Below are 6,436 nucleotides of genomic sequence, written 5' to 3' on the forward strand. Positions count from 1 at the left end.
CGGCCAAAAAACCAGCCAAGGTTGAGAAGCAGCAGTCGGTCAGGGACCGTCAGCCGACTCCTCACCCAGCTTTGATGGAGAAGGCTCGGCCCCAGATTGACCTCTCTAGACTCTGTTTCCTAGAAACGATAAAAACAAAGGCCATCTGGCATGTCAACGAGACGGTAGTAAAAAGACATTCTATGATGCTCGACTCTACATCGAGCAAAAGAAGAATCAACAGCTGTCTAAGTCGGCTTCCACGTCGACTTATCCACATAGTTTCAAGAATACCTCAGTGATGAATTCTAAGTCTATGCATGGGACTCCGTCAAGCGGCCCTCTCGTTCAGTCGGGATCCCATGTAATCAACTCGGTGCAGTATATGGCGTAGCCATTATTCATGTCGCCTACTCTGCCTTACATCCACCCTGTCTTCTTCGGAGGACAGGCGTCATATAATTATCAGCATATGGACTGACAACTTATGTTACAAAACCGTGAAAACAACCCTCTGCGTTCTTCAAGGAAATAGCCGAGGTCGAACAGCCGACCAAGGTTAAAAATGTGTTGGTAGGGACCGATGATGGTACCTCTAACCCAAAAGATCACCTTTTGGCATACACCCACTACATGTACTTACAAAGGTTGGATGATGTCGCATGGTGTCGTTGTTTTCCTGCTACCCTGAAGGGCATAGCCCAACAGTGGTTCGGCAACCTGCCGGCTGGTTGTATTAACAGCTTCAAGACGCTTACGTTCTTGTTTGCTTCCAACTTCTCTATGAATGTCCTTACAAAGAAAACAAGTCTCGACCTGAGAAATGTATAACAGTGGGATAAAGAAGGGCTACGTTCCTACGTCAGGCGGTTCAATCTTGTGAGAATCTAGATTCAAGGGCTGTTTAACGAGGTGACTTACATAGACTTTTTCAAGGGTCTGAAGGACGAGTCGACCTTCAAGTTCGAACTCGTCCACAAGAAAATTTTCACCCTCTAAGAGGCCCTGATGGAGGCGGAATCCTATATACAGGTGATCGAACTCTGCTCCTCATATTAACAGTCGGACACCAAAAAGTTTGACAGGCAGAAGGTGAGTCAGCAATAGAGCAAAAAGAAAAAATAGATCTGGGCGGTTGATAACTCCGACCAGCCGGCCCAAAAGAAGAAAAAAGAGTGGAAACCGTACGTTATTAGGTACGAGTTCCACAAGGACAATTACTCCATCCTCATGGAGATAAAGATCAGCTTACTTTGGAGAAGTCGACTTCAATGAAAGGTTATGCTGAAAATCAAAACAAAAATATGCACTGCCATTACCATGAGGATGTCGGCCGTGACACCAACTGCTTCAGCCTCAAGCGGACGCTTGATCGTCTGGCCGACAAAAGGAAAGGGTACTGAAATCCTATGGGAAGTCCAAAGTGACTTTCAAAGCGAATCCGAGGCAATTCTGAAACCGATGAAGAGCTGGTCTACACTATAGCAGGCGGATTCGCCGGAGGTGGCTCGACTATGCGCGGCACGAAGGATCATCTCAGAAAGATGGTACATTCTGTTGAGAAGGGACAGGCGACATGCACATTTTCCTTCCCCGAAGTCATCATCACTGAAAAGGACCGAGGTAAAGCCTGTTGGCCGCATTATGACTGTCATACCCCGTATTTTCATACGTATTTTCTTATTAATTGCTTAGGAATTATTTATACAAAGGGTATTTAAGTAAATTTATTATTTGGAGCCAAAATAATATTTGAATTTTGGAGCCAAAAGTATTTTGAAAAGTAATCTTTATTTTGGATAAGATTTATTATACATTTATCTTATTTTAAAAACCGGATTATTTACATATTTAGGATATTTTAATTAAAGCAAAATAAAATTTTATTAATTAAGATGGTAAAAAATTCCCAATAATTAGCTAGGGATTTTGAGATTTTCCATGTATGGAAAATTTGATTTTTCTTGGTTATTTATTGGTGAATAATTGATATTAAATAATTAATTATTTAATTATTTATTATATATTATTTATACAATAATTTTATTCCTTAAAATCGAGCAAAATCTTCCTAACTAAACTTAGAGAAATCCGAAAATCTGAGTTATGGGGAGCTCAAGATTTTCGGCCCTCTCTAATTATTTTAGGGGAATTTGTTTTGGTAAAATTGTATTTTAAATTATCTCCCAAAATCTCTTAATTTCCTTAATTCTATTTCTCCATCTTTTTAATATTTGATCATCAAATTCTCTTGACTTTTATTCCTCTTAATTATTCCCCTAGTAATTCCAATTTCCTTATTGTTTTTCATGACATACATACATTCCATATTCAATTATACAAAATCACCTTAATATCAAAACTTTCCTTAATTCTTTTACTCACTTCTCCAAGTAATCCCTTAAACTCTACTTGCCATAATTCTTCCCAAATTCTCTTGCCATAATTCTTGCATGAGCTAGCCTATAAATACCTTTTCATACCTCTCACATTCTTCACACCAATTCTCTTCTTCTCTTACTCTTCTTTTCCTCTTTTCTGGAGAAAATCAGCACGTACTTCTTTGGAGCCAATTTTCGGGCACTTCTGTTCAGTTTTGGGGTTTTACTATTTCACAAAAAATTGTTTCTCTTGAAAAATTCTTGAGGTTAAGCTCAAGAATAACCCAATTCAGAGTTATATCAAAGGAGTTACAGCCTCTGCAAGTGCTGCCTATTCTTTCTAACACAAATCCAATTCTTCTCTTCTCTTTGGTTTCTTATCTTTTCTTCTTCTTTTCCCTTATTCAATTAATTATAATTATTATGGGGGTTTATAAAAAAATTATTATGAGTAGTTTTAATTGCATAAAATCAGATTTTTAATGGTGTTTATGATAAATTAATTTAAAAGGTTCATGTACATATAGTTGGGAGGTTTTTAGTTTAATTATTTGTGATTATTTGTTAACCTTATATTAATTAAGGTTTTATTTATTTGTAGGGTGTGTTCGACCAAGAATCCTGAGGATCCTTTTGTGTGACTTTGCTAAGCAATGATCAAGATACGCTAGGTGGTTAGATACATTGAAAGAGATTGGTTTGAATGAATATGTTTGAATGATTTCTTATGATGATTGAATTAAATTGAATTGAATTATGATTTATGATATAAAAGTGTGTTTAAATGAACTGGTTTTAATAAATTAATTGGAGTATTGATTTTATATCGTGAATTAATAATTATTCATGTTTAAAAGGGTTGATTTTGAAACCAGGTTGAATTTAATAAAAGGAGTTTTCGAATTATTATTATTAAAGGTTAGAATTTTTGGATTTAAAGTGGATTTATTGAATTATTATTATTAAAGCTTTATAAGCATGTTAGTAATCCCACTATGCGGATTGTGTTTATTTGATAAGACTTTGGACTTTGTATGATCGAGTCTTTACTCAAGAATAGCCTTGTAACATAAGGAGACTATCTTGAGGGATGTGCACACTTGGGAGATGAATTGGTTTTAAAGTAATTAGAATTGGATTTGTTGGATATTAATATTGGTTATTGAAATTGGTTTTGGAATTTTTAGTTGGAATTATTGATTTAATTATTGGAATGGATGGAATTGGTTTTAAAAGCATGTTTATGAATAAATTGAGTTTAATTATCTCACACTTATCGTACTTAGCATATTTTGCTAAACCTTATTTCTTACTTTGTTTTGGTTTGCCCTGTTTACCTTAATGGTAAGCAGTGTTGACTAATTTAAGGTGAAGTCAATAAATGAGCATTTGGAGTCCCAGGATGGTTCACCTAGATTAGGATATGTTGGTCCTTGTATTTATTTTTGAGTACTCATGACAATGATTACTATTTTTAGTCTATTAGTAAATAAAGAAGAGTTTTGAAGTTTTCGCTGTAAAGTATTGGTTTATTTAGTAAGTTTGAGTAGCATTGCGTAATCACGTGGCGGTAATACGCCTAGGTCTATCTCTACGGTATAATTATATGATATGTATTATACTAGTATTTCCGAAGAGGGAGATTTGGGGGTGTTACAATAACCCTGTGGTCATAGAATACAAAGTGGCCATCCAAAAGGTTGGCCACATCTTGATTGACGCAGGAAGTTCCTCCGACATCATCAGCTGCTAATGCCTATCTAACCTCAAATACAGGCCGGATAGCATATAGGATATCTCTCATCCACTTATTGGATTTGGGGGAGGAGTTGTGCACTAAGTCAGACAGATAGATCTGCCTGTTCGGCTGGGAGAGAAGGGTAACGGTCGGCACATGACCATCCGGTTTCTGGTGGTTGAAGAGCTGACCGCCTACAATCTCATACTTGGCCGACCCACTTTTAACGAGTGCAAGGCCGTCATCATCCCTTCTCTCATGCTGGTCAAATATGAGAGGGATGATGGAACTGTTGGCTTCTTGAACGGGGACTAGAAAACAGCTCGAGAATGCTATCTCTCGGACGTTAAGCCTGCGGCAGCTGCAGCTGGTCAGGGCAAAGAGCCAATAGACCTTGATGAAATCAAGGATGACCATCTGGCCCCACCAGCCGTCAAGAAAAGAAAAACTGACCAACTGGTGGTGGTCAAAAAAGAAAAGCAATAGCAATCACTTACCAGGGAACGGTCAGATGACCTCCGTCCCCTGCCGGATAGTGAGCACATCGATATTACTTTAGACGACAGGTGGCCAGAGAAAAATTTTAAGGTGGGGATGACTGCTTTTGCAAAGATAGGTGCCGACTTGCAAAATCTGTTGAAAGAATTCAAAGACATCTTTGCCTTTCAATTGGAAGAGATGCCAGGCATCACCCTCGATCTTGTTGTCCACAAACTCGCTGTGGACCCTAAAAAGAAGCCCATTCGACAGAAGAAAAAAAATCACGGTGAGGAAAGAAGTCAGGCATCAGTTGTCGAAGTAAAAAAACTGTTGGACGCTAGGCTCATTCGGCCTTGTATTTTCCCTGAGGGGGTTGCGAATGTTGTGCTGGTAATGAAGTCGAATGGTACCTGGCGCATGTGCGTTGACTACACTGACTTGAACAAAGCATGTCCGAAGGATAGTTATCCATTTCCAAAGATTGACAGTTTGGTCGACTCTACAACCGGACATGCCCTGATGAGTTGTATGGATGCCTACTTAGGCTTCCACCAGATTCCCTTGTAGAAAAAAGATCAAGAAAAGACGGAATTCGTCACTGATCAGGGGTTATTTTGTTACACTATGATGTCGTTTGGCTTGAAGAATGCGCCGGCTACTTTCCAACTAATGGTTAATACAGTCTTCATTAATCAGATTAGGAGGAATGTAGAGGAGTATATTTATGACATGATAGTCAAATCCAATCATCAGTCAGATCACCTTGCTGATATCCGAGAAACATTCGAGATCCGTTCCATTTATGGCACCTTTAGGCTATGTTTTCTTTATATTTCTATGCTTGTTTTTAGTCGTTTATGTCGTTTTTTAGGGAATAATGCTTGATTTGCGTGTTTGTGTGTTAGTTTAGAGAAATGTGTGCTTTTAATGGTTTTCTTATTATTTTATTCATTTCTCGGCTATTTCCCTCGCTTCTCCGTTTGTTTGACTTGTTTTGTAGGTGAGTCGAGCTTCCCGAGATTTAATCATCAAGGAGGGAGCTCAAGTGCATTCAAGGAATTTAATGGAGCCAAGTTAGGGAAGCCAAGCACGCAAGTCAAGCCAATCCAAGAAACACAGGAAAATGAAGGCTTGCAAAGTATCAAAAAGGACCTTTCTGCATTGTTTCGGCCATATTCTGAGTTCTACAGATTGGATTGAGGTGATTAAAGTTGGGTTGGAAACTAGACTTGAAGAGCTTTCCAATGATATGTTGCACGCCTTCATACAATTCCTACATTGGGATTTATATCCTTCCAAAGTTGACCCTACAAATTTGCCGCAACCTCTTTCTGCCGATTTTGGGCAGTAAGTCCCCGAGGGCTAGCCGCGGGATCCCCGCGGGCGCGGGCCTTGGCCTCGCGGGCGCGGGCTTTTGTGGTGTCCGCTCCCCTCCGCGGGCGCGGTCGATTTCTCCGAGGGCGCGGGCTTCCTAGTCTTTTACGATTTTAAGCTTCTTTTCTCCTTTTGTTTATAGATAGTTTTGAGGGTTTTCATTATCATTCATTCATGTAATTCTTAGTTTTTAGAATAGTTTCTCTCTTAGGTTGAGACTTCTCTCTCTAGATTAGGCTAGATTAGGAGTAGTTTTAGAGAGAGAAAGTGAAGGATTTCAATGGTGATTGAGAGATTGAAGATAAAAGGGTGACAATTGTGTTCAAGATCTTCTCTATTATCAATGAGCATTCTTAACTCTATCTAACCTTAATGCTTTGTTTAATTTCATGTTTATTTGGATTGATTTTGAATTTTGATGCTTAATTAGTGTAGTTATTCTTGATATATTGTTGATTCTTGATTTTCATAGTTGTTGGTTGAT

The sequence above is a fragment of the Chenopodium quinoa genome, unplaced genomic scaffold, assembly GCF_001683475.1.
Source record: "Chenopodium quinoa cultivar QQ74 unplaced genomic scaffold, ASM168347v1, whole genome shotgun sequence".
Taxonomy (NCBI): domain Eukaryota; kingdom Viridiplantae; phylum Streptophyta; class Magnoliopsida; order Caryophyllales; family Amaranthaceae; genus Chenopodium; species Chenopodium quinoa.